The following is an 8517-nucleotide window of genomic DNA, read 5'->3' on the forward strand; positions in this document are numbered from 1 at the left end:
ATTCCAGGTGTGTTGCCATGGTTGACATCTACTTGTATTTTATAAAGTTTTCTGATTCTAAATTTTATTGCATATTTGGCAGTTTTATCATTATTTAGGCTTTGTGTCACATATTGCCTGCATTGTTAGAGCCCAGAAAGTTCTATAAAGAGGGAGGGCTCTGCAAATTTAGCAGTAGTATTGTGTGTGTCTGTGTGTGTGCGTTTGCCAGTGAGTCAAAGCCTGTGGTTGTAGAGAAGTAGAGAGACATAGAACCTAACAGATAATTACAGATAATTGTCAAAAATTTCACAGAATCTAGAAATAAATAACCAAATGTCTACCATAACTCGTGAAGACATGTGTTAGTGCACATGTACATAATATTGAAGACACATTTCAGAGGATAATCTGTAACAGATTAGAAAGTCAAGAGTTAAAAAGGGGCTATGCAGGCAGTCCCCAGGCTACATACATGCAGTAGGTTACAAAGTCTAAACTGTATACTTGGATAATTGTAGCCCTAGCCAAAAATTTTTTGGTCTCTGTGACAATTGGATTTCAAAAATGTTGGATTGTCATAAGAACCAGGATTAACAATAAAGCTTGATTGCAGAGAACTTTGATAACTGTTAAAGCTGTTTTTTTGTAGCCTGGGACTAAAGCACAGTAGATTACCAACATCTAGAGGTCCGTTTGTAACAAGTGGTTGTCTGTAATCCAGGTGTTGTTAAGTAGGGGACTGCCTGTACATGACAGTAGGGACCTGAAAGGAACATTCCATGCCATTCCATAGCTGAATAGTACTCCAGCATATAGGAAGACTAGAACTGGGAAACGTCAATAAACTGTATTTTAGATCCCCTTTTAATGTATTTTTAGAATTTCCAAGTGCGTATTCTAACATGAAGGGCACTCAGATTTAAAATCTCACAAGACAGGAAAAAATTGCTTTGCCCTTTTGAACTGCGACTTAACCAAGGCCTGGAGTAGAAGGTGACAATTGCCGGCTAGCCATGATGTACACAAAACTTATTGCCATGTTCTGCACAAGACTGGAAACTCTTTGTGCACTGGCAGGTAGAACATTAATACTGCTACACAATGCTCCCAGTCTTGATAGATTCCTCCCCAGTATCTTTTGTCCTCCGCTGCTCTCTGTCATTTTTAAACATGTTTAGCTATTGTGAGAGAGCCCATTTACCTTCCTTTAAGTATCATATAGACATGTACAGATGGGGAAACTACCTTAGCCCATATAGGTGTTACAATATATATATTCCAATAGGGGGGAGTTGAGATCATTACCTCTCTACTTTCTTCCTACTTTGTTTAAAATCTCAATTTCTTGTTAAACCAATGAAATAAATTATCAGAACATGCTGACAGGTTGCCCTTGAAACGTTTCAATAAGTCAATGTACGGAAATAGATACTGTAGCATATAACTTGCATTTTCCTGTTTCCTTATACTATTCATTATTGCCAATTGTGAGAAGCTGCTCATTTTATCAGGAAATATGGATGCTTTTATTTTCTCTCAAAGCTCCAAACCAAGAACAGACATGTAATCTTTTGTTTTAAACAATCACAGGTTTTGATAATATTTTGAACAATATTTATATAGTTGGGTCTATCAAACTGTAAGACACCCAGTACAATAGCTTGAATTTAAAGAAGAAAAGCGGATGTCTATGAAATTTTTCAATGCAAAATAACAATTTTATTTAGTTATAGAAGACAAATACATTTAAAAACATTTAAAAAGCACAATTCTGTGCTGCACATGCCCCACTATCACAAATGGTAGATAAATCTGCTAAGGATATAGTAGGTAAGTGGAGATATAGGCCATTGAGGCTGAAGTTAAAATGGACATAAGTAGAAATGAAAAACCAAAGTGAGCAACAGGCATATAGTCTGTAGAAAGTCACAATTTACCTCAATGTCTAGATCCTCCAGCTTGGGGATAGAAGGGGCAGGAAACAGTCCCCACGCGTTCCGCCTGTCTGGGCAGGCTTCCTCAGGGGTAATGTGCAGAAAGGGAGTTCAAGGAATATATAGGGTACTCACCCCCAGAGTCTAACATTCAACAGCTGTGTCCAGTGAGTGCCTGCGTGTGGCGTGCGTTTCAGTTGGCCGGATGTGACGCAATGCGTTCCAGCCGGTCAGTAAGGTGTCACTTCCGGGGTTTGCAATCCACGATATTTAGGCGCTGCTGCGACAAATTAGGCGCTGCTGCGACAAATTAGGCGCTGCCGCGACAAATTAGGCGCTACTGCGCCACAAAATCAACACATTCATACAGGTACAAGGTGCATGCGCATAAGTGGTATAGCAATAAGTGAGCAAGCGCCGAAAGCATTATAAGCCCTAAAATACCCTAGGGCTGAAAAAAGTGCCTAAGTGCAATCAAGGATAATAAAGAGTTTTTTGGGTTTAAAAAATTACAGAGTATTGACACAGCTGCCAAAAAAAGGGTCAGACTCTGAGGGTGAGTAAGAAACATAGAATAGATACCATATATAAATCTTATCAGCATAATGAACTTACAAATATAATAGTTAAACACAATGTGTTGGAATTGGCTAAAATGGATAAATAGTGTGCATAATAATCAACAGTAATGAACAATATAAATAATATAGTTTTCGTAGTTTTAGGACTCAAAAAGTCAAAGACGTAAAGAGTTAGAGCGTTTAGTACCACAATATTTAAAATTTAAAGCTTGAGACACATGGCGAAGTGAGAAGTATGGACGAGAAGAGAGAAATCATATCCATGAAGATGTCAATGATGTACATTCTTGGGGAAGTTTGAGACCAGGGGTGGAGCCTCCAATGCGGACAGATGATTAACAAGGTATCGAGGAAGTCGAAGGTTTGAGGATCAGATGGAGTAATAAATTCATAACGTACAGGGTCATAACCATCTAAAAAGAGTGTTCCAAAAAATGTAAAATTAGTAAGTGATAGATATGTGGAAAACCTAGTGAACATAAAAAACGTGAGGAAGAACATATAGAAGCAAGCCGACTACACGGCGGTGACCCGAGGGATATCAAGTTCACCGCCGCGTAGTAGCCGGCAACAATGTAGGAAAAGGTCCATTAATAAATGTATATCTAAATCATAAGAGGACCAATGTGTGATGGAGTGATAAGTAAACGATGATGAGGATGATTCCTGTGAGCAAACTGCAATAAGAGAGGAGGAAGAAGGGAGAAGGGGGTGGGGGGGGGAGGGAGAAAGTAGGGAGAAGAAGAATAGAAAGAAGAGAATAAGTAAGAGAATGGACTAGTGAGTAAGTGAGAAATGGGAGACGATAAACCCTTACATAAGTAGAAATTGTATATCTAATCCTTATAAAAACCCGCATATAGGAGGTCTTCGTTTAATCCAGAGGGGGCCAGTGAATTGAGTTGATAAATCCACTTAGATTCTATTCGGAGGAGCTCTTTAGTCCGATTTCCCCCCCGTTGGTTCCAGTGTAACCTCTCCATTCCACAAACCCGAAGACTGTGGTTTTTGCCCTGGTGTGCCTGGTGGAAATGGGCAGCCACCGATGAGAGGGTCTTACCTTTCATGAGGTCATTGGCGGCCGTTGTGATGGAAGAGAGGTGCTGTTGTATTCGTTTTCGCAGTTCTTGTCCCGTCTGTCCAACGTAAATCATGGGGCAGGAGCATGTGAGCACGTAGACCACTTCTTTGGTCCTGCAATTTATATAGTCGTAAAGTCTATATGATGATTGGTTGTTAGGATGAACAAAGGTACTGGTCTTTAGAATCCGTGGGCAGACCGAGCAGTCCCCACAGGGGAATGAACCCTTTAGGCGTTGACCCCTAGCGAGCGATGTGGTGGGTCTCTGAAAGTGACTGGAAGTAAGTACATCTTTAAGATTCCGTGCCCTTCTAGAGATCAACCTCGGTTTATCTGAAATATGAACATGTAATCTTTTGTCACTCAGCAAAATATCCCAGTTATTTTCCAAGATGTGGTAGATATCCGACCACTGATTGTTAAAGGTAGTGATCAGGCAGGGTTTGGATTCAGTGTTCCGTACCTGAGGTTCCAGTAGGGTCTTGCGGTCACTGTCCCTGGCCCTGATGAATGCCTTGGAGATAACCTTCTTCGGGTATCCCCGTGCTTGGAATCTTTCAGTTAGGTCTTTTGCTTGTGTGCGGAAATCCATATCATCGCAGCAATTTCGACGGACACGGAGGAATTGTCCCACTGGAATACTCGTTCTTAAGTGTTTGGGGTGAAAACTGGCAAAAGACAGAAGGTTGTTGGTAGCGGTCGGTTTCCTAAACAGTGATGTTACCAGACGAGTCCCATTCTTACCAATCTTCAAATCCAGAAATTCAACAGAAGTTTCAGAGGTATGAGCCGTGAGTTTAATTTTCCAGGGATTAGAGTTCAGACATCTGAAAAAATCCTGAAATTCATCAGTCGTTCCCTGCCAAACCAGAAGCACATCATCAATATACCTATGCCATCCCACCACATGAGCCCGGAACGCAGCCAATTGGTACACGATGCGCTCCTCCCACCACCCCAAAAATAGGTTGGCGTAGGCCGGAGCGCACCGTGCACCCATGGCGGTTCCTGACACCTGTTTGAAGTATGATCTGTCAAATATAAAATAATTTTGGTGGAGGATTAAGGCTAATAGGTCTAAAATGAATGAGTCGTGTCGTCGATCGAGTGATCCTTCTTTGTCGAGAAAATATTCCACAGACTCCAGACCTACCTGATGACCAATAATGGTGTAGAGGGATTCCACATCAAGTGTGATTAGTAGTGCATTCGTCGGGATGGTCAGATTTTCGATCTGTTGTATCAAGTGTGTAGTGTCACGGACGTACGCAGGGAGTTTGAGGACCATCGGCTGTAGAAAAAAATCAACATATGAGTAAAGTTTTTCATTCAGTCCCCCAATTCCAGATACTATTGGCCTACCTGGAGGCTCTTGTAGGGACTTATGAATCTTGGGCAACATATAGAAGGTCGGGATTTTTGGGTTGTCCACCGTCAAAAATTTGTTTTCTTTTTTGTTGATGATACCGCAGTCAAGTGCCGCTTTAAGTGTGCGGTCAATTTTATTCTTAAATACCTGCGTTGGGTCAGAGGGGAGCTGCACATAGAAATCTTTGTTATCAAGTTGTCGTTTCGCTTCCTTGATATATAATTCAACTGGCCAAATCACGATGTTACCCCCCTTGTCTGCTTCCTTTATTAGGAAGTTCTTGTTGTTACATAAACCCATCAAAGCTTGCCGTTCCTGTTTAGTTAGATTCTCCATTCTGTTCTTATCGTCCCTCAACTTTTTGATATCCGCCGTTACCCGCTCAAAGAAGATTTGTATAGCCGGGAAAAGTTTAAAGTTCGGGGTGTTTTGTGATGGAGTTCGCATAGGAAAAGATTTCCTACCTGTCGGTGTGTCATTTTCATCCAGCAATTCCAATAGGTCCCTCAGGACGCGTCTGTCATTTTCGGGTAGGGCATCCATCAATGACGGTTGGTGGTACAGTAACTTAAACGTTAGCTGTCGACAAAAGAGATATACATCTTTGGTTAACTCAAATTTGTTAAGTGTATTCATAGGTGAAAATGACAATCCTTTTTGTAAGATCCCAATCTCAGTTGCAGTAAACTCATATGTGGATAAGTTAATAATCTGTAAGGTATTTGAAGTACCTTTCTTCCCCCTTGCCGGTCTGTCTCTCTTGTAGGTTGGTGACCAATCACGGTGTCGTGGTGCTCTTTTCTTGTTTTTAGAGCTTGTACCTTCATCTTGTGATGTATCTTGCTCACTAGTGTCTGAAGATGGTAGCTCACTAGAGGCAGATTGTGTATAAGAAGTAGTTGGCCGGGGACGTTGAAAGGTGCGTCTCCTGTTGCCTTTATGGTTCCACTTGAAGATACGTCCATTCTCATAGTCCCTTTTGTCTCTGGCAAATTTCTCCTTTTTGCCCTTAATTATTTCCTTTTCATATGCATCAATAGTTTCTTTAAGTTTCGCTTGGAATGGGATGACCTGCGTGTCTCGGTCAAACTTCTCAAGGTCGACCTCCGCTTTTTTAATCTGTTCACGAATTCGGCTTAGAAGGCCTCTATCGTGATCTAGGAGCATATTGATCAGTATAAATGAGCATTGGTGTAAACCTTTTTCCCAGCGCTCTTTCTCGTCATCTACCACTTCCCATGATGGGAAGATATGTATTCTCAAGCCCCTAGGCGACATTTTTAATTTGTGATATTCCTCCAAACTCCTAATGTTCCACCAGACTCTCGTCAGAGCTCTATGTGCCTCCAATAAATCGTTACTCACGGTTTTAAAATCATCGTCCTGTCTCACTTCACCTGTATTTGAAAAAATGGAAGGGACCTGATGAGTCCAAGCTGCCTCACGGGCTTGTAGGTCCACCTTAAAGGTACAACTAGGGTATAAGAGAGAGTAATAAGTTAGGCCAAAGCCTAGTCAACACTGTGTTTGTGTCACATGACCCAGAGAAATACACTGTATATATAGGACAGTGTCACAAATAGATACTTTGAACAATATTTATATAGTTGGGTCTATCAAACTGTAAGACACCCAGTACAATAGCTTGAATTTAAAGAAGAAAAGCGGATGTCTATGAAATTTTTCAATGCAAAATAACAATTTTATTTAGTTATAGAAGACAAATACATTTAAAAACATTTAAAAAGCACAATTCTGTGCTGCACATGCCCCACTATCACAAATGGTAGATAAATCTGCTAAGGATATAGTAGGTAAGTGGAGATATAGGTAATTGAGGCTGAAGTTAAAATGGACATAAGTAGAAATGAAAAACCAAAGTGAGCAACAGGCATATAGTCTGTAGAAAGTCACAATTTACCTCAATGTCTAGATCCTCCAGCTTGGGGATAGAAGGGGCAGGAAACAGTCCCCACGCGTTCCGCCTGTCTGGGCAGGCTTCCTCAGGGGTAATGTGCAGAAAGGGAGTTCAAGGAATATATAGGGTACTCACCCCCAGAGTCTAACATTCAACAGCTGTGTCCAGTGAGTGCCTGCGTGTGGCGTGCGTTTCAGTTGGCCGGATGTGACGCAATGCGTTCCAGCCGGTCAGTAAGGTGTCACTTCCGGGGTTTGCAATCCACGATATTTAGGCGCTGCTGCGACAAATTAGGCGCTGCTGCGACAAATTAGGCGCTGCCGCGACAAATTAGGCGCTACTGCGCCACAAAATCAACACATTCATACAGGTACAAGGTGCATGCGCATAAGTGGTATAGCAATAAGTGAGCAAGCGCCGAAAGCATTATAAGCCCTAAAATACCCTAGGGCTGAAAAAAGTGCCTAAGTGCAATCAAAGATAATAAAGAGTTTTTTGGGTTTAAAAAATTACAGAGTATTGACACAGCTGCCAAAAAAAGGGTCAGACTCTGAGGGTGAGTAAGAAACATAGAATAGATACCATATATAAATCTTATCAGCATAATGAACTTACAAATATAATAGTTAAACACAATGTGTTGGAATTGGCTAAAATGGATAAATAGTGTGCATAATAATCAACAGTAATGAACAATATAAATAATATAGTTTTCGTAGTTTTAGGACTCAAAAAGTCAAAGACGTAAAGAGTTAGAGCGTTTAGTACCACAATATTTAAAATTTAAAGCTTGAGACACATGGCGAAGTGAGAAGTATGGACGAGAAGAGAGAAATCATATCCATGAAGATGTCAACTGATGTACATTCTTGGGGAAGTTTGAGACCAGGGGTGGAGCCTCCAATGCGGACAGATGATTAACAAGGTATCGAGGAAGTCGAAGGTTTGAGGATCAGATGGAGTAATAAATTCATAACGTACAGGGTCATAACCATCTAAAAAGAGTGTTCCAAAAAATGTAAAATTAGTAAGTGATAGATATGTGGAAAACCTAGTGAAAACCTAGTGAACTTATTCTCTTCTTTCTATTCTTCTTCTCCCTACTTTCTCCCTCCCCCCCCCTCCCCTTCTCCCTTCTTCCTCCTCTCTTATTGCAGTTTGCTCACAGGAATCATCCTCATCATCGTTTACTTATCACTCCATCACACATTGGTCCTCTTATGATTTAGATATACATTTATTAATGGACCTTTTCCTACATTGTTGCCGGCTACTACGCGGCGGTGAACTTGATATCCCTCGGGTCACCGCCGTGTAGTCGGCTTGCTTCTATATGTTCTTCCTCACGTTTTTTATGTTCACTAGGTTTTCCACATATCTATCACTTACTAATTTTACATTTTTTGGAACACTCTTTTTAGATGGTTATGACCCTGTACGTTATGAATTTATTACTCCATCTGATCCTCAAACCTTCGACTTCCTCGATACCTTGTTAATCATCTGTCCGCATTGGAGGCTCCACCCCTGGTCTCAAACTTCCCCAAGAATGTACATCAGTTGACATCTTCATGGATATGATTTCTCTCTTCTCGTCCATACTTCTCACTTCGCCATGTGTCTCAAGCTTTAAATTTTAAATATTGTGGTAC

The 8517-nt window shown here is 41.0% G+C and overlaps 1 long non-coding RNA gene across 1 annotated transcript; it reads right to left on the reverse strand.

The window, feature by feature from the left end:
* Positions 1 to 2795: 2795 nt before the first annotated feature.
* LOC140116591 (uncharacterized) lies at positions 2796 to 4124 on the reverse strand. Its single transcript, XR_011852837.1, has 3 exons — positions 4042 to 4124; positions 3558 to 3911; positions 2796 to 2910 (listed from the first exon to the last, which is right to left on the reverse strand). It is a non-coding gene; the product is annotated as an uncharacterized lncRNA (long non-coding RNA).
* Positions 4125 to 8517: the final 4393 nt, after the last annotated feature.

This window comes from Engystomops pustulosus, chromosome 2, assembly GCF_040894005.1.
Source record: "Engystomops pustulosus chromosome 2, aEngPut4.maternal, whole genome shotgun sequence".
NCBI classification, from domain to species: domain Eukaryota; kingdom Metazoa; phylum Chordata; class Amphibia; order Anura; family Leptodactylidae; genus Engystomops; species Engystomops pustulosus.